This window comes from Ambystoma mexicanum, chromosome 2p, assembly GCF_040938575.1.
Source record: "Ambystoma mexicanum isolate Mex_15411 chromosome 2p, UKY_AmexF1_1, whole genome shotgun sequence".
Classification (NCBI taxonomy): domain Eukaryota; kingdom Metazoa; phylum Chordata; class Amphibia; order Caudata; family Ambystomatidae; genus Ambystoma; species Ambystoma mexicanum.
The window spans coordinates 1041906286-1041929512 of NC_090923.1; the positions used below are offsets into that span (position 1 = coordinate 1041906286).

The window sequence follows — 23227 nt, forward strand, 5'->3', positions numbered from 1 at the left end:
ACTAAAAATGTCAGCCGTGCCAAGGCCCGATGTCTTTATTTCTTGAGTTATGCGCTGCAGTGTAATAGCCAGAGTGATGCACATCGTTCTCATTGAGTGGTAGGACGATATGAGGCGGACCACAGCTAGGAACTGATGGACGGGCGCACGCATAGTTGCATCACGTTGCTTAGGAAGAGGGTAGGGGAAGATGTGTCCAGTGGCGGTTCGTAGGCGGGGGTACTGCACGTGCATAGTTATGTTGGGGGAGCTCTTGCACACGGTGTGCTCTAAGAGGGCCCTGGGCGTTCACTGAAGGCGCTCTTTTTCTGCCTCCAATCAGGACTCGGGAAGGAAGAGGTGCTAGATTAAGACCTCATCCTGCTTCCTGCCAAAAGTGTGCGAGTGCGAATGGGGAGGCACTGGCAGAGTGGAAGAGTGTGTGCTTAGGGCGGGCAGGGCGACCACATGAGGTTCCTTGCCCCCCGGGCGCCATTAGTCCCCCACCACTGTTATTAAATGCGCCTGTGGCGTGCTTTTTCTATTGAGATGAATACCTCCCCACTCCGATGCAGAAGCCAAGCAGTTTTCATTGGAATTGTATTCCAGTGATTAATTGCCAGGCGCCGGAGCGGGGCGAGATAGAAAAAAGGGAAAAAAAGGGGGAGCGCCTGTCCCCTCCTCCCTCCCCCTGTTGAGGGGGGGGGGCGCAGAGAGGGAGGGTGGCGCCAATTCGCCCAGAGCGCTGCCGCCACTAAGGCCGGCCCTGTGTGAGAGAGAGAGAGAGAGCGAGAGATGGAGATAGAGACCGTGCGTGTGTGTGGTAGGGTTGTAACTTGAGAATTATGTTCGCGATCAGTAGTCTGGCACCCTTTTCAATTGTAAAGCGAGGTTGTAAATACATGTTCACCCTTAGGTGAGCAGATTAAATGTAGAGGGTGACCCCAGCGAGGTTTGTGGCAGACTAATGTAAAAAAAAAAAAAAGTGTATTCCTAAAAATAAAAAATGCATTCATTTGCTGAGATTTGTACTGTGTAGCAAATGTTATTTTATTTGATGTGTAGTAGTGTATAGCTAAGGTTTAAGTTGAAAACCAAATGCAAATACATTTTTTTTTTAAAGCGAGTTTGTTCAAAGTGAAGTGGATACTATTGGGAAGACAGGCAGCATATATATTCCGTGACACTTAAGTAAGGATAGTAGGGAGGAGACTGGGTGATATTGTGGGGGTCACACTTGCAGAAGCGGCTTGCAGGCCGGTGCCGAGATGAACTGGCGATGGAACGCGCATACACTCATAGTGGGCGCTGTGCTGGCTGGCAGTGCCCGAGGTGCCCTGTATGCAGATCAGAGGCAGAGCGCAGGCTGCGTGGAATCCATACTTATGCATAATCACGGGGCGCACTTCCGGGCGCCCAGCGGCATTTATTGGCCACGACGCGTTTTACATGATCTGATTGACAGGCCTGGCTCGGCGCCATCCCTTTTAACGATGCAAGCTTCCGATTCACAGCCAGATATAAAGTACAATATACCCCACTGCCTCTTCGAGAGATCCGTCGCGTGCTTTGATCCTATTTTCTATGTGGTCCATCTTCCCCTGTGCAGTTTCTCCATCGCCTTTTCTGAATTTTAAAACGTTGGCATGAGTGTTTTTCAACAGATCGTAAAGCTGTGTCTGCGGTATGGCGACAATGGCGCAGGAACCGGTGCACACACTGGGGCATACTTTCTTTACAAAAGATGCCGCGCTCTATGAAATGCACTTCCTCAATTACCATACAAACCCCCCTATGCTTATTAGGGAAACATCCAAAGAGTGGGCAAGCACAGAAGGTCTATAGCGCTAGGCACAGTGGCGCAGAAGGGTTCATTATGAATACACATGAAATGGATGTGTCATTGATCACACATTAAGCAGTCTGGTCCGTATCAGTGAAATCTAATTATTTGAAATCCGTGTGAAATAAGGGCAGTGCCATTTCCAAACAGAGTCAATCAGAGCTGTACACATCGCCACAAAAACCAGATGCGAGTGAAAGGGTTAAGCAATCATGCACTTCGCCAGGGTTCGCATATTAGTGAAGACAATATGAGCCTGATTCATGGAAGTGTTTTAAAACGGCGCAATCCCATAGGAAAACGTTCCATGAATCAGGCCCTCGATCTGTCGTAGCTATTGGGTAATTTAGCTCAGGTGTCACATATTGTCCCATTAGTCATAAGTGATAGGTGTGTATCATACTGAGGCTAGGTGAACGACCAGGGACGTCATTTCACCAAAATGCCAGGGGTAGCAGAAGTGAAATAACATGACCCATGACCTCTGATGACATCACAGAAAGTGATGCCATTTGACCTGACCCCGAAGTGACGTCACAGGAAGCGATGGAACACAACCTTTTAACCCTTGACAAAACAGTAAGGGCATCACATAGTATTGTTCCCAAGTACATTATGAAAAATATGGTTACAATAACACTGTAACGTGATAAACACGTCATACAAGAATGGATCACCATATGAATCGGCAAAAAAACATGCTATTACTGCAACTTGCGAAAAGCAAAATACATAGTCCAAATGGAAGCTTTTTCCACTCTAAATACTTTTTTGGAGTATTTTGTCTGCATTGTGAATTTGAGGTGTTTAAGAACAGACTAAATCAGTGACTCACCCTGAAGTGTGCCTGAAATAAACCTTTAATAAGTCTAGCAATTATTGCAAGAATTCCAGAAAGACAAAGTATTTGTAATTCCTATTCTTTCTTATTTAGGGTCACTGCTCAAAGTCTTACTCTTGTGGAACCCCCTGTTTTTTTAAGAAGGCTGAACAAGAAAGCCAGCCACTCTAGAAAGAAAGAGCAACATGGCATTGCCCACAGCCGAGGAGCTTCAATTTGTTTAAAAAAAGGGGTCGCAAGCGTGACTGCTGGCGACCCCTAAATGACGTCCCTGTGAACGACAGCCAATTGCCCATGCGACCCGCTGCAGTGGCAATGTGGCACGCTGTCCTCAAACTGACCCTTCCCTGTGTCACAGCTTTTCAAACACAGATAGGCACATAAGCACCCTAAACTGGAATCAGGTGCAATGCTATTAGTCTCAATCCTGATGGTGGTCCCTCGTAGAATCGGAAGGAAAGACGTGATGGCCAAACAAATGCCTCTCAACACCTATATATCAGGGGGCATCCCCTATTCTTGAGGCGACCACATACCCAGCAGCAGAAGGTCATTAAGGTGCGGCCCAAACTAGAGAGCGAAGAGCCTGTGGATTGGATGAGAAACTTGAAAAGGCATTCCGTTGTATGTGTAGGACTCCTGAGCCCAGGTGATGGGCCTTGTGAAACTTGTTGTCCAGAATCAGTTGGTCCTCCCAATTGTCTGCGATTTTCAGCCACCGCCCAAACAGATGTTTGTGTAGAGACCCCGGCAAAACTTGCAGTGAGGTATGTATCTAATCAACTTCCCGGGCACTAGTGGTCCAGGGATAAATAGTGGTTTAGCCCCACACCTCTAATACACCCGGAGGTATCCTAACAGATTGGTAACGCAAATCAATTATAAACCTCCTTGTCCAATTTTGGTAACGTGGACGTAACAGCAGGCTCATCTCCGAAAGGTTGTGGATCGTTGGTTAGTTGCAACACAGCGGAAATACAATTCTTACCCAATGATAATAGGCACTGTCCAGTCAAGGTTGTATACAAATATAATACAAAGGACAGTTAGTTTCAAAGAAGAAAAAAGGATGTACTCTGGATACTGACGGGAGGGTAGTTGGTATAATAATTCATTGCAACTGTTCAAGGATACCTGGTTTCAACACAAAGGGAGCAATGAGTCGTAAAATGTCACTATGGGCCTTTGGAGAAGGATGACCATGGGGGCAGAACCACAATGTACCATGTGCGTGCTGCAGGAGTTCTTGGTGCTCAACAGGGTCGAGTCAGTTTCAGGGCGCTTTGCAGCTTCTGCAACAGCGTTCAAGACAGGAGACAGCTTTGGGTATCAGGTGGCACAGAGTTCGGCGAACAAAGCTAGATGGATGGCTGCAGGCTGGCCTACAAGGCCGGTTGGGGTCAGGAATCGTTCTTGGTGCTGGTCAACAGTTCTGAAGTACTGATCGAGGCCTCTCGGACGGCATTAGCGACTGCAGCAGAACAACAGTCAGCGATGCAGTCCGTTGCTGCTTGAGGGGCTCCACTGGCTCTTAAACATCCTTTAAGGCGGACATCGGTAGATGCTTGTTGATACACTCCTCCCAGCTTCTACACTGTGCTTGTATCGTCCTTTAAGGTGGATAGCCCAAAGCAGAGGAGAGTGTTGCAGGCAGCTACCTTGTCCTTGGTTTGGTTCAGAGACTCTCTGGCACTTCCCACCTATGAAGCTTGCTGCAGAGCCTAGCAGGGCATGCTGTGTGCTGGCTGGGTACCGGAGGTGCTCGAGGGTCCTCTGGATTCAGTATATCCCTCTCTTCCCTGACAGATCTTTAGGGGAGGGATCTTGCTTCCCTCTTGGAGGTCCTGGCCTTCCATCACTGGTGGAAGATGTAAGGAAGACTACCTTCAGCTACGGTCCAATGAGGAGTTGTTCTTGCAAAGTCTTCAGATGATCTGCCAAACTGATCCTCTTTTAAAGCCAAATGGAGCACAGGGATTGGTGTAGGATAAGCCTACCTAAATGAGCCAATCCTCTGTCCCCACAAACAATCTCCTGTATGCATGAGGTCATAACCAGAGTGCTTTGCAACAGAAAAGGGGTGAATACTAATACTAAGTTGCACCCATCTTCCTGTCTGTTGTGGATCAAAGGGTTTCTCTGGTCAATGGAGCTCTCTTATTCCAGATTAAAGCGGCAGGTCTCCTTTTAAGCTGCAGCGAGACCAGACTTTATGTGGTTTGATGCCAACACTCATACCTTCTGAATGGGGTACTGTAACACACGCAGTCCTAGACATGACATTTCACTGTCAATCAATACCAAGGGTGAGAGCTGTTTTCAGGTTGACAGAGTTAGGCTCTGCAGCCAGAACCCTTGTGGGCCGGTTTGAAGTGCACTCTATTAGTATGTTAATTGCTGCCACCAGCTGCAGGGCTCAACAAAATGACAGAGTGGATCCATGGGGCCGTTAACAGTTAATTAGGCTGGCCATGGCAAAGGGAAAGTTTGGCCCTCGCCTTCTGGAGGTGTCTCATGTACTCCACCTGTCAGATGCCAAATAAATAGGACAGGGGGACTGCGTCTGTATACAGTGTCCACTCAGATTGAAAAGGTCTATGCGTATGTGGTGCGCTGAGCATAGGAAAATGTGTGCAGGTTAGTGCTTCTGCAGCTTCCAACCATCGGAATCAGAGCAAACTGTCACCATTTGGAAGCACGCAACAGGTAATTAAGGTGTCCAGATGCAGCATCCAAGTAGGATGCTTTTCAAGCATAGCCTGAACTTCAAGGCTGCTACAAAATCTGATGCCCGTCAGATCATCTCCTGCACCATTTCTTGCGTCTGGTGGAAATTGTCTGTCCTTATAAGACAATTGCCTAGAAAGAAATAGATGCCATCACTGGTGAAGATGTGCTGTCACCAGTGTAACCCTCCATAGGACACAGGGCAAGACCACGAGCTAATAGTGATGGTGTCACACTATAAGGCAGAGAGATTCGATGGTTCATATGAATTGGGTACCAGTCCTACAAGTGAATTGTGGTGGGTAAGTCACCCCGGCTGGGGGAATCAGAGGGTAGATTGCAGGATAGACAGCCATAATGACTGCTTCTTTATAGACCGCAATGGTTAGGATCTGCCTCCAACTGAGCTGGTTCTCGCGAAGGTTAGGGATCTGCCTCAATTGAGGCGATTCTTCTGGGCTAGGAAGTACCAGGAGAAGAATACCCCTCCCCCCTTGCTCTTGGTTTTCATGTGGGATTGGTTCTGTTCCCAATTATTTTTTAAACAGACTTTCAACTTCTCAGTGCAGAATGGTAAAGGCCTTTTTGCGCTGTGGCCTTGGAGGTGCAGCTGGAGGGTATACTGGTGGGTATTCCGCCACCAGAATCCAACGGCGATGCCCCGAGGATCCAGACTTGGTAAGGGTCCATGGTCGAGTCCAGGCTGCCAGAGGTCTGTGCTGCGGCGGCAGCACCAAAGATCCAAAGGACGGTGAACCGCGAAATCCTGGAACCCGACACCTACTTCAGGCACTGCACCAGCCGTCGCCGAAAGTCATCCAAGGTCCCCAAGGGTTGTATCTTCATCAACCAGGCCTTTTCCAAGTCCATTATAAATTTCACCTTCCTAGGACTTCCACAGTCGGAGTAACAACCATCCAAAGGAGACCACCGCGAAGACCAAAACTGCTGCCTTTCAGAAAGCATTTGGTGCCTTGTTATTTCTTGGCCTCGACAACCCAGCGGCGACTCCTTGCAAAGGTGGTCCACCCATTAGGGGTCCCATCAAGTAAAGTCAAGAAACGTTGCCACTTCGCCTGCCAAGGCACCAAAGGTACTGTGATGAGGAAGAGTGTCTTCCAGCCTCAGGGGTCATCCAGAGGTCCCAGAGTCGTCTTGGATCCTGTTCTCCTCTGGCATCTCGGGTGCATTGGGGTGGTAAACCTGTAAAAAGCAAGCAGGGCAAAATTGAACAGTTTTGGACTGGGCTGTAAAAGATAAGGTACTCCCTAACTTTTCCATTATAGGTTGCCCAGGTGGGGGATCCTCGCACAGTATTTCTATTTGAGTCTCACTAAAGTATACCGCCTATGTTCCTTGATCTATGAAAGTACACCTTCCTTAAGAATTCACATGCCTTTTTAAAATTGTCCTTAGTTGGTGCATTATTACTGAATTTAAATCTAGTGTGGTACCACAGAGTGTATATATTGTTGCCATTTATCACTAGTGTTGCCAAAGTGCAAAGTGTGTTATTTATCTGTAAACGATTGGTAACAACCTTATTTAGTATAAAGAAGCTGTGTTATCACCTAACAGTGTGTGGACATTCCTTTGTGGGTGCAAACGAAACACTAATAACCAGCCTGCATCACCTCCTGGGAGCTTAAGCTTGGCCTACTCGTCCAACATTACCAAATCGAGAGCCTTGCTTGGGGTGCTCAGTGCCTCTGTCACAACCATATAGAGGGCAGACGTACAGATACCCCGCCTTTTCTTTAGGCCCACCTTCTCTAGCTTCACTTGGAGGCCTTTCCTTTCCTGCTCATCTTCAGTTGTGTTGCCTATGTATGGTTTTTAAATGCATCCATGGCTTAGCACTTACCTTTTTCTTATTTCAGACCATTATCCCTTCTGCCCCTCCAGTCTTCATCCCTTTCATTATTAATCGTCCCTTTGCCACGTCCCATTCTTGCACTTATGACTGTTTGCGCTTACCACTGGAATCCTCTCCTCTGTTCACTCTTCTCTGTCTCTACTCTGGCATCTTTGTTCTTCTGTTAAAGGTCAACAACCCTCATTTTACAACCGTTAAGAACAAAATACCAGGTTTATTGCTGCCTGTGTATTCATATATTTTATTGCACCTGTCAATTTGTGATTTTTGAACAGTCCATAGGCATAGGAGATTTATAAATGCAATAAACAATTACATTAACAGGGTTATTGTTTGTTTAGAATGCATTCAACATGAACAGCAGAGGCGTGGTGCTGTGCAGTAGCCTGCTCGGGAAATGCAGTGGGTTATCCAAATGATCCAGCCTCAGAGAATGAGCCAGATAAACAATCAGCTAAATCTAGTAGCTTGCAATTTGAAAGGTTTACCCCCTGCTTATCAGCATGGAGTATTATGAAGGTGAAGTCTGATTAGCAGATCTCACTTTCAGATCCTGAATTCACAGCATCATTTTAGATTAAAAAACAAAAAACAGCTCAGGCTACATTCTGTCCAAAGAGCCCTTCAAGGAGCCCATATAATTTGCTTCTATGAGTCCTTACAAGGGGCATTGTGAGAACTCGACCAAGCCCCTAACCAAACTCCTGTTCCTGACTCCTCTAACAGGGTAATGGGCCCGGCACTGTCATGGTAAAACTGGAAGCCGAGAGGTTCTACAGTGCACCTGGGTGAATCTTTGTAGGCAAAGACTTGCGGGATCCAGGAGGAAAACAGCAAACCACCTCCATCTCCACATGGACCGCATGGCAAGATCGAGACTGGAAAGGCGGGGCCAGGATGAAGGTTCTATTGAAGACTTTGGGGGAAGATCCCAGTTCTCAAGGGCCTAGCTTAAGCAGACTGGCCCATGGAATCAGCTAATTTGAGTAGCGAGTGAGCAGAGGGAGCAATCAGTTGAGAGTGAGAGGTGTACGGGTGAGATTGGAGAGAAGGCGCACCAACATACCACAGAGAAGGGTGTAGCAGCTTCAGGAGACTTGAGAGGTTGTAAGATGTTGCGGGTGAGAAAGGAGTACCAATTGAGTAAGTCGAAGAGAGGTTGGATGGAAATTTGGGGGGAGAGTAGGAGGTGGGTTGAGGATATGAGAGAAGAGAGTGGAGCGAGAAGCAGGAGTGGGAAGGAGAGAAGGTATGGTAGTCTTGGGAAAAGTGAGATTTGTAGGGAAGCAAATAGGACCAGGAGGGAGTTGGGATGGAAACAGGAGATAAAGGAGACAGATAAAACCAGGAAACTGAGTGTAGCGAAAAGGGAGGTCATTAGGGACCAGTAGGGGGGTGGAGACAACAGAGGGGGAGAGAGCAGTAAGGCCAAGAGAAGGTGTGTGGGGAACAGAGGGGGCAGGCGAGGAAGGAAAAGGTTAAGAGATGGCCATTGTGAGAAGGGTGTCCAAACCACCAGATTGTCCCTGCCAGGTCCCATAGGATGTCCCTGAGCGAGTTGGAAAGATATGGCCTTTGCCTTTAGGCTCACTCTAGGTATAAGGATAGAACAGATAGTGGGGGCCATCTGGCTTTAGTATAATTGCCACTGCATACGACTCTGAAGTAGGGTGACTGTGCTATGGAGGTGGAGACTGAGCCCCAAAAACTGGAAAACTCATTTATTGGCCTTGTCTTGTTACTTATTGAGCCCATTGCCACACCTACTTAACTGGTTCTTCACGATACCCCACCAGCCGACTGGGCTCCTGCAGTCCACTCCAACTCTCAGTACCACAGTGGCGGCTCAGACAGGCCTCCTGGGAAAGCAATGCTAAAGAGCCGGGCCAGTGGGGGGCGCTTTTTCGAGTAAATGCATCACAGTTTGATGACTTTCACCATGAAGCTGACCGCTTTAAGTAATGCTATTGGCCAAATGAGCTTTAAAATGCTGCATCTGGAGCACATGTTCCCCAGCATCGTGCACCCTTCTTCCCCCCCACCGCCCCAGTATAGCTTTTACATTTGTGTCCCCATGGACCACTTTTTACCAGGTTCCATTTGTGGTCCCACTCCGACTCTCGATGCAGCTTCCAGCCACGTGCATGCCAAGGTCAGGACCCGTCACTCACCTCTGTGACTTCTTCCTCTAGGTCACCGACAGGTCACCGTTGCTCTGCAGCTCTAAAGTGTTGCATGCATACCCCCACCCGATACCTGCTACAAGCCACAACAACACGCCCATTGCCCACGGGTGACATTAAGCACCCGCAAATGAAGCCCGGGGGCGGTCGTGCAGCCAGCCCAGAAATAGCCAAAGCTGCCGCTCTTGCGTATCTGGACGGGGCATGCGGGCATTGCACTACTGCCTGCCTGCCTGCAGGAGCACACGGTCCTGCCCCCTTGTCCCTTCTCTGCTACACGCGCGCGCTCTCTCCTCTCTCTCGCACTCTCTCTCTCTCTCCCCCCACAGGGGCTCGGGGGTTGGACAGGCGAAGTACAGTTCAGCCTCCTCTCGAGGGGCTGAGCGAGAGAGGAGAGAGAGCGCGCGCGCAAGCGGGGCCAGTGAAAGCCCGGGAGCACTGGCACAGCTGGAGCGCACTGCCACTCTCTGCCAGCTCGCCTTATCCGAGGCGCAGCCCGGGAAGCCTGGAGGCAGGCGGCGCCGGGGTGCTCTCCCGCTCCTGCATAGAGTTTGGGGGTGAGCCCTGGGTCCGGTGTTGGCAGCAGAACTGGACGGTAACGGCTCCTTCCCGCCTCCGAGGCAAGGGGCGGCGGGCGGCTCGCTGGGACGAAGGTGCGGGGCGTGAGGGAAGCATCCCGCGCCCAGCGGCACAGGCTGGCGGCCCTCGGCGGGGCCGTAGCGCGAGAGTTAGCCGGAGAGCGCCCAATTCCCGCGCGCGCAGCCGGAGACGGAGGAGAGACATTTGGGCTTTCGGTCGAGCCCGGTCACCAGGTAAGCGGAGTGAGACGGCGCGCGCAGGGGCCTCGCACCGGGAAAGAGGCGCGAGAAAGCAGGTCGCAGACAGAACATGAGGGCAGGGCACGCAGGGAGAGGGGTGGGGGTAGTGTGAGAGCACACAAGATGAACGCGATGAGACCCAGGGGTGGACACAGGAGAGCGAACCCCCACAAGCAGGGGGCACAAAGAGAGCGCGAAGGGAACTGAATGAAAGGTTGAGTGAGCCTGGAAGAGCCCTCATATCCCAGAACATGACAAGTCGGCGCCTGGAGATGCGAGGATAACGGTGTGTCTTGCAGAGAAACCACAAGCGTGGCCTATAGGCAAACAGCATAAACTGGCCGAGCGCCTACGAGAGAGAGAGAGAGGTAAAGCACCCGAGAGAGACGTGAGGAGAAAACACCAGGAAACCACTCGAAAGAGACCGAGAAGGCTCGAGAGAAATGCAACAGCAGAGAACACACAATGCAAAGCTTGATGGAGCACCTGCAAGCAAGTCCAATAGACGGAAACCAAGCGAGAGACTTCGGAGGATAAAGCACACAAGGGAAACTGAATAGCACCGCAAAGGACAGAGCAAATAACTGATAACCCGAAAGTGTGCATATGACAATCAGAGGAGAGAGCAGAGTGCCAGAGTAGAATGCATCAAAGAGGATGAGGTAGAAAGCCCAGAAGAAGTCTAAAGACAACCTGCGAGAGAGAACGAGTACATGGAGGAATGACATGAGAGGGCCTAGAAGGGATCCAGGGGGATCGCCTGGTCGAGGATAAAGGAATTATCCTGAAGGAGAGAAAGAGCATAAAAAGTCATGAAACCGAGCCTAGAAAAGATAGAGTAAGAGTCTGCGACAGAGCCAAAGAAAAGAAGCTGTAAGAAGGACGATAAGAAAGAACGCACACAGGAGCAGAAAATAAATAAAGGAGGAGGCCAGAGAAACCACTAAGCAAGGAGGAAGGGGCCCGAGGGAAAAGGAGGAAAGCGACAGAGGATGCAAGAACAGGCGGGGATGCAGGGATTGGATAAGGGACAGTTAGAGGAACGGAAAGGCCACAGGTGGTGAGGAAACAGAAGGAGAATGAGAGGGGCATCGGGAGGAGAGGGGCAGGAAAATGGAAGACGGAGGCAGGACTGAGTGTGAGAAAGAAGGGGGTAGAAAATACGAGATGTAGGATATGGGGAAGGAGAGGCACATGTGAGGAGAGTATAAGTAATGTGAATGGGGAGATGGATGGTGGAGCTTAACAGGGAAGGGGGGGAGTGAACGCCAGAACCTGGGGGAGGTAGGAAATAAAGAGGTGCCGTCTCTGTGTCCGATACTCGCACCCTATAATATTGGAAATGTACAACAAGAGCCATTTGATAAATACATTCTCCTTTCTTTACAGATGGGGGCCCAGTGGGCTCCCTTAATGTGCCTAGCGCATACATAAAGGAGGAGAATCGAACCCAAAGAGCGGAAATTAGGTAAAGACTAGAACCGGGCAGGAGAACTTATACCACATTGGAAGGAAAGAATGGAGACCAAAGGTACCCATCCGTCAGAGTCCGAGACAGCACTACGAGCATGAAGGCTGGCCAGGTAAATGCAGGGAAGGGGGTGTAGTGAGACGTTAACCGGAAAATGTGCTTATTCATCATCACAAACAAACCAGCCAGCCATTTCCACAAGCACGGAGTGGCAAACGCGAGGTTATTGATGAGCAAGTACCCATCAGGGGCTTGACACAAGTGGTCGTGAGCTGGAGTGGACGCTACACATTTCTCACTCTAAAACCGGACTTTTGTCATTCTGAACCCCACAAAATCAAAACTTTGTAGCATGAAGCACCACCGCCTAAGTGCACGTGCCAAAAGTCTGCTCTAGTTACGCCCCCAGACTACATTAGCGCCACTCTCGCCACCACCAGACTTGCTCCTAATCGGTGCCAAGAAAAACTCATACCTCTTTGTTTAGGTAACATCTCTTGGGCCTCCCACAATGGAATGCCTCACAAGATATCACCCTCCCAAGAACCTCAATGTAGTCATTAAAAATGTGCCCCCCTCATAGATCTTCAGTAAGCTCCAATTCCTTCCGCCTCTCCCCCAAACCAAACAAGCACATTCAATTTTGGACTGATTGCTCCACTCGTGCTATATTGCTATATCCCCTTGCTTTTCCTTATGACACGCATTGCACTGATGCATATTCAGGCCTGTGAAATATCAGATGTCTGTACCCCTTCCCTTTGGAGGGGCAACAGCTGGCACCACAAAAAACACTGGCAAATAAAAATCTACCTGCAGCTCTCGGATCCCGCCAGGCTGGCTTCATACGTGCAGGTCTAATCTTACGCCAGGTTTACGTACGACACTCCACTGTTCTACAAAGCTAAATGCACATTTTGCTAAAAAAACAGAATAAAAACATTAAACAACAGTCGTAAAAGAACCGTGAGCTGTTAACATTGATGGGTTTACCTTAAATGACAAAGATCTATTAAAAAAAAAGTCTTAGTGGTGGGGAGAGATTATTGGCGCGAGGGATCAAGAAGGAATTGAAATATTGCAGGAGGGGACCAAATATCAAAACTATCAAAATCTGACACATACCATTGCAGGTTAGTGGAGAAAGCAAAGTTGATATAATAAATCAAGTATAACTAGCTGCTAAAACATTTTACAAGAAAGAAGCATCTGATCTCTTACAAATTCATCAAAAGAGGAACTCCTCCTCCTCAGTCTTTCGTGGTTCACTCCTGATGCCCTCTCTCCCCTTTCCCCTGGATCCCCAGTTACTCTTCCTCCCTATGGACTTGGGATCATCTGGTGAATCAATTGCTGTATCTCCGAGGTTACCGATAAAGTGGTCCACTGTCAACGGGTATATAGGCTATCCACAAACTCAATAGACAGAGAATGATTTGTAAGACAATACGGGGTGCGAGATTTCCATATGTTTTTAGGGACAACTGTTCGATACATTTGGTATAAGGCGGCACCAGAAATTGAGAAATTCTTCATCTGAGAACCCCTTATAAATTCCCCTAGATTTTTTAAAAGCATGTTTCTTTCCGTTTTGACTAGATTCTCTCGCTGCCTTTGCTACGTCTGCAATTTTTATTGGAGTCAACTCAAATTGAGAACTGCATTTGATCACTGTGGCACTGTAGTCCTTTTATGCCAATTATATCTGTATTCCCGAGAGTGTGAATTACATTTGTCAGACCTTTTCAATGGGCTGCTGGTGAAGTTATTAAAATGAGCAGTTATTATTTAAGTTATATGCTTTTCGTTAAAAGGCAATTGCAGCATTTGGCTGACCGGACCTTATGCAAAACACAGCACTATTGCAAGACAGTTTGAACTTTCTACGTCTTTCATTTAAAAGCTAAAAATCTCTGTTTGCATTAAGTGTTGTGAACTCAATGGAGAAAGGGAAGATCACTCCCCACGAAATGCATCAAATCGCACTTCAGAAAGCTCACATCTGTGATATCCTAGCAGCACTTTCAAAGATTTTATCACCCAATTATGAATGCCTATTCTACTGTCGAGTAAAATAAAAGGTGGTATGATCTATTATTTGGGAGAGTTCCAATGAAAGCAACTTGAGAAGGGCCAGAATGAAAGAAAACCGCTTTACTGTAGTCAGGAATTCCCAGTTTAATAAATTCCCTCGTCTGATGCACTATTTCCTTTCAGAGTAGCCAATGGATTATTGATAATATATGCTAAACCCTTTGCATTGTGAAAAAGGGCCAATTCTGTTGGAAATTCTTTGACTTCTGGACAGGGAGAAGCCATTCAACTGTGCTTAGTTATAAGTAGGGGAAGTCTTCCTTCCAGTGTTTGCCTGCAAGCATCCCAACTGCGGAAGCAAGACTAACCTTCTGCTCATTGCTATCCAACCTTGAGAAGACAGTTTTGCCTAGACTCTCTTGCTACAATCCAGTTGGGTTCCTCGTTATGAAGGTCCTGCCTTGCCTATGACCATCCTTTAGGATCCTCAGAAGTCTTTAGCTACTTCAGAAAAGCAGTGTTGTATCGCAACACCCTACCTAAGTGCCAGTTTATGGTAGCGGCTGAGAGCAACCAGTCTGCAAACCTCGCCTATGCGCAAAGGCCTGCTCTGCAGAATGTACCGTCTTGTACACGTTTGGAAGCAGGGATCTGTTTGTAGATCCTTGCAGAGATTCGGTCAGCCCTGCAGTTGGGAAACACACAGCATTGTGGGCCCTGTCGTTGTGGTGGTGAAGAAATCAGTTTGCTTGGAAGAAGGCGATTACCCATTACCATTTGAACAATGCATCATATTAAACATCCCATGCACTTCATCCAAAGCCAGTGGGGACAAAGGCCCAGGCTACTTATCAAAGTTATCACGCAGCACTTACTCTCTAGGAATCGCCATGTAGCAAAACTGAAACAGACAACCACAACACATTCGAGGCACAAAAGAGGCCACAAAGCCCTCACCCATTGGCCCCGTCTGCGTTCAAGAAAGTGGCGTGAAAGGTCCTCTTAAAAGGAGTTTTCCCCAGAGACAAGCAAGTCACCCGACTTCACCCCTACAAGAAGGGATTGGGCCCACCTGGATTTAAGTACATGAATTGCCCCACTCGATAACCTGGCCTGTGCCAGTGTTCACACGAGAACCCACTTATCAAGCATACAATTGAATCCAACAAGAGGATAAGATCACCTGTAAGACAGCAAGTGACCAAAAGGTGACAGATACCATGCATACCAAGGCACTGCAATCAATTAGTAACAAATAAGATCATGCAATCTCATGTGCTATCACTTGAGCAGAATGCAATCGTGAGGGGCGTTGTATTATAAACCTACTCTATCCGCTATTCCAAGAATGGAGACATGTTATATTTTGATCTTATTTTCTTTAGTTTTGATGACTTATACTTGATATATCTTTCTATGAAATAAAACATTTATGGTATCCTACTAAGAACCTACTCATTGAGATTCCAGCAAAAGTACAATGCTATAATCTGTACCCACATCTACGCCCGAGGTCCTTCACTTTACATAAAAGATTGTGAATCTTGTGGCAGACGAACTTTGGCCCTCTCCAGAGCATACTGCAGCGTAAAGATGAGCCCCCTCTCCTGTACCCTGGGATTGGCAGTGGAGTATGTGAAACATCTACCATAGGAACATATTTCCGAAAAAAATCGGAGCTGCTGTAGGTTAACAAAGACATTCTAAAAAAGACTTCACGAAAATAAATGACTTTCTATTTGTTTATGAGGGATGTAAAAAGAGTAATCCCTGCATTGTAAAGCGGGCGCTGAGCAATGCAAACAATGAGGAAAAGATGGCCAGGGACAGGAATAGGACTCCTAAATAGTTAAATATATATTGTGAAGCTGTATTTTATTTCCTTTAGTTTCCCAGCGGTATTTTGAAAACGCTTGGTCTCTTGAGCATCTTTTCCTGGCCCTGCTTATTTAGCTTCTATGTGCTTCAGTCCTTGAACCAAGCTGCATCTTACTTGTTTTTGTGGGACCCGTTCAGCTGGAGTAAGGGGGTTTCCACTTCTCCCCTGGATTTGCACACTGCCCCAGTTACCGATTTCCATGGCTCCTCTCCAAAACGTCCAGGTGATGCAGTGCTTGAATTGTTAACACAGAAATGCAGGTACTCACTATCCCAGAATACTTGCTCATTCTTGAAAAGTGCTAGTAATCATCCGTTTAAAGTATTGGCTTCCTGCTGAAAAGTGCTGGTAGCATTTGTTCTCAATTAAAATAAATACAGGTACTCAAGATTGGCATTTACCTGCCCATTCAAAGCACTGATGTAATGTAATTAAGAGAAGGCTTCTCTGGCCGATTACACAGTGTTTTTATGGGGGCGGGGCATAGGTAACCACCATTTGTCACCTTTGGAATACCATCAAATCCCCAGGAGATGGCAGACATAATGGGATGTTCGCTTGGTAGACTCGGATCCGTTCTGTCTGGCTAGCGCTCCTCCCCCCTCCTACTCGGAACGTTTTCCCTTTGAGGGTCTGTATGCGATATCCGGTCAGCCACCATTTTAGTTTATTTTACCCAAGTCCATGCCACTGTATCAGAGAGCTGCTATTGTACTTCTGAAAGTGGTTTGGGGATTTTCCTGTATTGTCAAGTAGGCAGCCCTACAGATAATGGGTGTATCGGCCACTTTTACTCCCTAAAAATTGGCAAATACTCCGACAAAATAAAAATAGGGTGTAAAAATACTCTCAAGAAAAGACATGTAGAATCTGGTGCCCCTGCTTTCACCTTCACAGCTCCAGCATATGTTTGGGCCAGTAGTGCATTTGGAATAAGTAAACATGTTTCTTTTAATGTGCATGAATATCTAGGTTTTTCAGTTAAGATATTTTTACTCGCTTATAGAATACTCTCATTGGGAATTGGACTTCCATTTTTATTCCCTAAAAATAATTTTACTCCGACCTTTAAAAAATAGGGGGTAAATGCACCCGCTTCCAAACCTTATCTGGAGCACTGCATGTAGGGTACTTAACCCTCCATTTTAGGTCTTCCTGTGCCGTTCCTCTAGCACAGCCCGTGGTAGCCCTCCAACAGGGTCTTAAAACAAAAAATCTCTCTCTCTCTCTCTCTCTCTCTCTCTCTCTCTCTCTCTCTCTCTCTCTCTCTCTCTCCCTCTCTCCCTCTCTCCCTCTCTCCCTCTCTCGCTCTCTCGCTCTCTCGCTCTCTCTGCCACCGTTGACGCACACTCAACCTCCCTGGCTCCCAGGCACCACCTCAATCAACATAGAGCTGTGACTCACAGACCCTCCAGCCCTGCTTTCAGCTTTGGAGCTGGCACACCATACGCAGACCCCGCTGCCCACAGCCGCACCACCCAGAAAATCTCAACACAGCGAGAGGGCATCACCAAATAGAGCTAAGCTCTGAAGCCGGAAGCAATCGAGCCTTTTCAGGAAGGGGATAAAAAGAAATCATAAAATGCCCCTGGGTGGAGAATAGGGTTTGTATTCTTTTCATCCCTGATTTACAGAGGGTGCTTGCAGACATAAGCGACCCTGGGGAGTGGCAAAGTGTTATGTCATGGAAATTTATACTGTGCACTGCTGCCATTTTCATGGTCTCTGGGGGATCTGAAAAGGAAAGAGGCTGGGGGTTATTTGGTGGGACGGAGAGGTATAGCATAATAGAGCCTTTTGCTGTGCTGTTAGTAGCTTCAGATCAGAAAGCCTGGACACTGTTAGTTGATGGTTTGGGTTAGGTGTTTTAGTGTGTGGGTCTATATGGGAGTGTTTGTGTGTCTGTGGCGCAGTGCTGGAGTTGGATTGTGTTGGGTGCAGCAAATGTCCTCCCTAATTGCTGATTTGCCCTCCTTACCCACAATTCGAGCTCTGCCCCCAAGCCCATGAAGGACACTTTCCAGCATTTGTGAAGCTGCTACTTCGATCAGCCGGCGATCACGTTTTTAAAACCTCTTTGTTTGCGTAGCCTGCTCCTTCATCTGACCAGAAGCAGGCACCATGGGAATAAACAGGCCACGAATATCACTGGAGTGGTGGCCTTCTATGTCAAAAGTGGGCTTCCCACATGCTAGGTACACAGTTTGCTAGATGCACTGCTTGCAATTTAACATGAAACAACCAAAAGGTACATTCAAAGTGTAACACTTTGCTTAAACTCATAGCCACCAGTTAATTTTTCTCATCTGTGCTTTGTGTGTGAATTCTCCCAACAAATACCTTGCCAAGTGTGTACACCTTCCTTTTTGTATTGTACTGCATGGTCTACTTCTAAAGATGAGTTGTGTGGGGTGCCTCGTCCTTTAGAAGCAATATACGGCAATATATGGCTGGTTGCCCCAAAACATTTTTAAATAAATTAAAGAGAACAGTAGAGTTAAATGTGCAAAAAGTGCCTTTATTATAAGGGGTGCCCTTTTGTTGACACGTGTTGCGACCTAACCAAGTCTTCATCAAAACTGGGCACTAAAGCGTGTGTATTTCTACCACCCAGGAAGAGTGTGATCTCAGCGTGTATATATGCATATTGGAATCCTTGAGTCCTGCATAATATTTGATCCATGTGTTACGGCGGGATCACAGAACCTAATTGTATGCCGCGTTCTGATAAGATCTAAAGATGATATTGGCTTGTCCAACTGCTCCATCAAAAATAAGTGTTTCTATTACTCTGACAGCAGTTATTAGGAAACTGAACGGTGGGTTCTTCTATGCCAATGTTTGGTTGTCACCATCAAGCAGCACCCTCACCATGGACATAAGCAAGCAACCAGGCCAACCGCTGCCTTGGTGGAACAGTGCATTTAAACGTATACTTTTTAAAATAACAAATTGCAAAAAAGCAATAGGATTTACAAGCCGCTTTAAAACATCGCATCAGCAGACAATGAACTTCCTGAGCTACCTACTTAGCTTTCTGCTCTAGGACATGTCAATATTGGATGTTGCTCCCTGAATGTGCTCAAATTCACTGTATTACCAACATTGTCATTCACATACATGACTTTAAAGGCATTAACACTTCATCTTCAGCCACACTGACACTACGCAAAGTCTTATTTAGGAGGTGTAGTGAAACTGAAAACTGAACAATTGTATAGGGGTAAAGGGAGACTCTTGCTCTCACTTCAATAGAACTAAAGGGGCCGTTGCATCCTTTCCACCCCATTCCTCTGGGCGTCTCTTCTGTAAAATGGACTCAAATAATGAAGAAAGGTTAGATGGAATATTATAATTTTAAAAACATGTTTTTACTGTTTAAATTGCAGGCCTAGCTTGAGAGCAGCAGAGCGCTGTACAGGGTGTGGGTAGCCAGTGTTTGGGCTGACATATTTTAACAGTAGCGCAGCACTGTGGGTTGTGTCCCGTTTGTCAGCCTGTGTGTCCATTGGTATTAGTCCTTAGTCAGGTGTTGGTGAAAAACCCACATTTTGACAGATTTGCGAAATTAGAGAATTGTTGGGGCATTCAGAGCCAATACGAGGGTCGAGTTCCATAGGGAGGGTGTGTGACAAGAGAAGGATTGTTTGCGGGTCCTCTCTAAGGACGAGTTGTGATTCGAGCCAGTTGGTCGATTTGCTGCGCGAGGACCATGTGCAATCACATATGTGGAGCTTAGCCTACAGGTACGCTGGTGTGCTACTGGTGACCGATTTGTAGATGATGCATGCAGTTTTGAACAATAATATCCTGGCCTTGAGAGGAAGCCAATGTAGTTCATGTAGTACAGTGAGTCAGTCAAATTTCTATGCACCCATGATAAGACGTGCTGCAGCGTAGTGGACTGCTTTTAGGGTAGCCAAATGAGCTGCTGGGAGCACCATAAGGGGTTATTTCCTCCATCAGGTTGCGAGACCACAGGGGCCTGCACTACAGTCCACAAGTCCTGTGGCGTGAAGGTTTGATTTTGCGAAGGGTGATTTGGAGCCAGGCCGTTTGGACCTTCTTTGCTATGTGTGGATGGACCGGCTACTCTCAATGGTGAAGCCTACGGTTTTTCTTGAATCCGAGAGTTGCATATCCAATCCTTCTAAGCGCATATTATTGAGACATTGTTGTACAAGTTGTTTAGCCGGGGGACCAATGAGGATGAATTCAGTCTTGGATGGGTTATGTTTAGGGTAGATAGTCGACATCCAGGACAGGATGATGGCTCGGTAATCGGAGTCACGACTGGAGTGCTCATGTGCAACTGGGAATCATCTGCATATTGGTGTATGGCTATTTAGTAGGATCTTTGAGGAGTTCCATCTAAAGGCTAAAGAGACGATTGACCCCCTGGGGGACTCTGCAGTCTGCAGGAGACTGGTAGTCAGTTAGAGTGCAACATGTTCATCTGGATGGATGACCTGGTGTCTACCCGAGAGGTAGGAGGTAAATCAATTCAGGACAGTGCCAGAGAATCCCATCTTGCCAGCAAGAAAGGAAAGGAGAATTCAGTATACTGTGTCGAATGCAGCTGAGACGTCAAAGAAGACAAGAAGGCATGAGTCACCTGTAATCATGATGTGCAGGCAACCATCCACAAGGTGGATGCTGGCTGTCTCGATCATACATTTGGGGCGGAGCTCCGACTGATAGTCATTAAGGTGTAGTGGTTTCGATTCTGGCAAGAAGTTGTTTAACGACTACTTTTTGCAAGATGTTGCCAATGAACAGGACTTTCGCAATAGGTTGGTAGTTGTCCAGATCGCCCCAGCCGATGGTTGTTTTTGTCAGAAGAGCTTGTATGAGAACAGCCTTGATGGTGTTCGGGAATGACCCTTCTGTGGGTGAGGCATTAATGATGCTAGGGAGTGCAGTGAATGCCGGGCCCATGAATTGTTTAACGATGGATGCCGGAACGGTCAGAGAAGAAAGTAGGTTAGAGGGAGGCGATTGTTGTTAGGATGTCTGGGGAAGAGAGGGTAGATAATTCAGTCCAGTGAAGCAGTGTGGAGCTGGAGTGGGGGGTGGGGGGGTTGGGTAATGGTGTTGGAGGTTGATTTGACGATCTGCTGATTTTGTCTATTTATTCAATACAAATGTTGATTCCATCCCATCCCCCCACCAAGTTGTTGGCACCTCAGAGTAGGGTCAAGGTTTGGTACAATACTTGACTACTTTAGAAAGGGATTTGCTCCAGATAGTGGCTGCTGCAACAGTGATGGTGTAGTAAGCACATTTCTTATGAATTATGTGTTAAAAGCAGCGAGAGGGTGCTTTATGGAAGACCTTTGGTTTGTCATGTTGTACTTGGAATATTTCCATTTGGCCGAGGTACAATTCGTGGTGCCCTTCAGGGTAGCGGATGAAGTAGAAAAATTAGGGTGATGGCAGACAGTTAATTTCTTTTGTTATGTATTTGCTCAGTAATTGATTTAAAGCTAAACAACAAAAGATGATAAAATAAGTTCAATGAAAAACACGCAGTAAAACACTTTTTATGACCAAATGACCCTCAAAGATTTTTGTGGGCCTTTTTGCAACTGTTGAACATAAGTTACCTTTTCAGGGTGTAAAGAAACGTCATGTCAAACTTTATGTTTTTCTATGAAATTGCATAATATCACATGTTTAAAAACTACAAACAGCTTGATAAAATATGTTTACTTAACCCAGTTTGGCCATGTTGGACGTCATTTTTTTGGGTCCGTGCCCAGCCCCCCCCCCCCCGTCCCATGCTTTATTTCGGACCCTGTTTTGACACCTTATTTTTAATTTCTACTGCTTATAGATGCCAACATCTCGACAATTATACACTATACTTTTGCATAGAAAGGCACCTAGGGCATAATACGACATTTTGGAAGAAACCATCACGTTTCAATTCTTACTGCAGTCTCTACATCGCCAATATTAAAGCACAGCGTTAGTAGAGAGTAATGAAGCCCATTAATAAGATAAATCTTGCTGTTCGGGCACTGTTTAAGACATTTCAGCATATATATATATAGGTTTCGTAGGCCTTGGCACACTCACTTGCCTGGATTTAGTGGTCTTTTTTTTTTCTTAAAAGAAGCAAAAACATGAATCTTGTAAATATGTTTGCTATGTTAGGCCTTTGCAAAGGTATCTAAACAAAGTCCCATAAAAGGCATGCTTTTTAATTACATAAAACGTGCTTAGTCGTTCATTATGCAAATAGTGAGTGAAGATTACTAAAGGTATATGAGTCAAGAAACCCACACGTGTCCATGTTCGGTCTGCTCCTGTTAAACATCTCAACAAACATACTAATTAATGTGAGCAGAAAAGCGTCCCATCCTACCTCAGGGAGCAGGAGAATAAATAGAATATTCATCGGGGTGACGAGGAGAGCACACTCCTGTCGCTCGCTAGGCATCCTGGTAACATGGGCAGGCAAATGCCGGATGGGGCACAAGCTGGACTGATGCATTAGGTCACAACAATGGCAGGCCAAGTACTAAGAAAATGGGGTGATGCCTGACGGCACAGGCTACAATCGTATCTGAGAGCACTGGACGTAAGGGCATAATGCCATTGCAAAGCTTCCAAAGTAGGACGAATGTTGACCAGGTTTAAAAGGGGGGCAGAAAGTGGGGACTGAGAGGGAATTTGCTCCATTTTAAAAGGCACTAGTGGGTCCACATAAAGATGACCATCAATGTTTTCGGGATCATATACTAAACGAGTATAGTGCCACATTGAAATAATTAAAAGACTGACCACCAAGTGGACGATTTGAGTTATAGTGGGACACTCGACCTGTTGTGGTCACTATCTTTGGGAAAGTAAACCCCAGGATTTGATTAACCTGCAAAATAAAACATGGTTTCTTCTCCATTTTGGTACAACTGAGGACATGAAACGACGTGCTCGAGGAGGAGTACTTAACGTGGCGCGACATTGCTCCATAAAACCATCCATCTCAGGTGCCATCGGATCCCCCCACTCCCGCCTGTTCCTTCGCATTCCCTTACACCCTTTGTGGCTCTTCATCCACTGCCACTAGCTTGGCTATACCCAGGGTTGTTGCTAGGGTTGGAAAAGATCTGGGGCTACGCTAATGTCGGGACGCAGGGCTAGCTAGCCTTTTGGTTGTGGGCCGGACAAAACAGCATGGCGGGCCAGTTGCGGCCCGCCATGCTGTTTTGTCCGGCCCGCGAGGCACAAAGACTTTCCTAATGGAGGGCGGCCCGCAAGCAGCATCGGCCGTCCTCCATTAGGAAAGTCTTTGTTGTCTTCCGGGCTGGACAAAACACTGGCCCTCATTGGCTCAGCACACGCACCACATCGTTCCTACGAGCCACGTAGTGCGTGTGTGCTGCACCAATGGAGTGCCAGCACTACGGCTGGCGTGGTCCATAAGGCTTGATGCCGGAAGGCATTTCAGCCTTGGACCACGACAGCCGTAGTACGATTCCAGTTACCTCGCCAGCGTTCCAGCTTACTTGCCTTCCAGCACGTCTCCGGTAAGTGGTCTGTTTGTGTTTGTGTGTCGGGTCTGTTTTGC

At 47.0% G+C, this 23227-nt stretch overlaps 2 protein-coding genes across 5 annotated transcripts in view; one reads left to right on the forward strand and one right to left on the reverse strand.

Annotated features, from left to right (window-relative positions):
* The window catches only part of MRPL11 (mitochondrial ribosomal protein L11), an 893931-nt gene that overhangs the window by 575958 nt on the left and 294746 nt on the right, over positions 1–23227 (reverse strand). The gene's annotated exons all lie outside the window — the stretch shown is intronic.
* LOC138567072 (transmembrane protein 121-like) overlaps positions 1–23227 on the forward strand; it is a 213808-nt gene that overhangs the window by 127496 nt on the left and 63085 nt on the right. Inside the window, exons 1-2 of one of the 3 annotated variants that reach the window (XM_069644918.1) lie at positions 9726–10261; positions 11657–11850. The exons of 1 other annotated variant lie outside the window; for it this stretch is intronic. The gene's annotated coding sequence lies outside the window, so the exon portion shown is untranslated. Of the gene's footprint in view, positions 1–9725; positions 10262–11656; positions 11851–23227 lie in introns of those variants that run through there. One more of the 3 variants, XM_069644919.1, reaches the window with a different exon arrangement.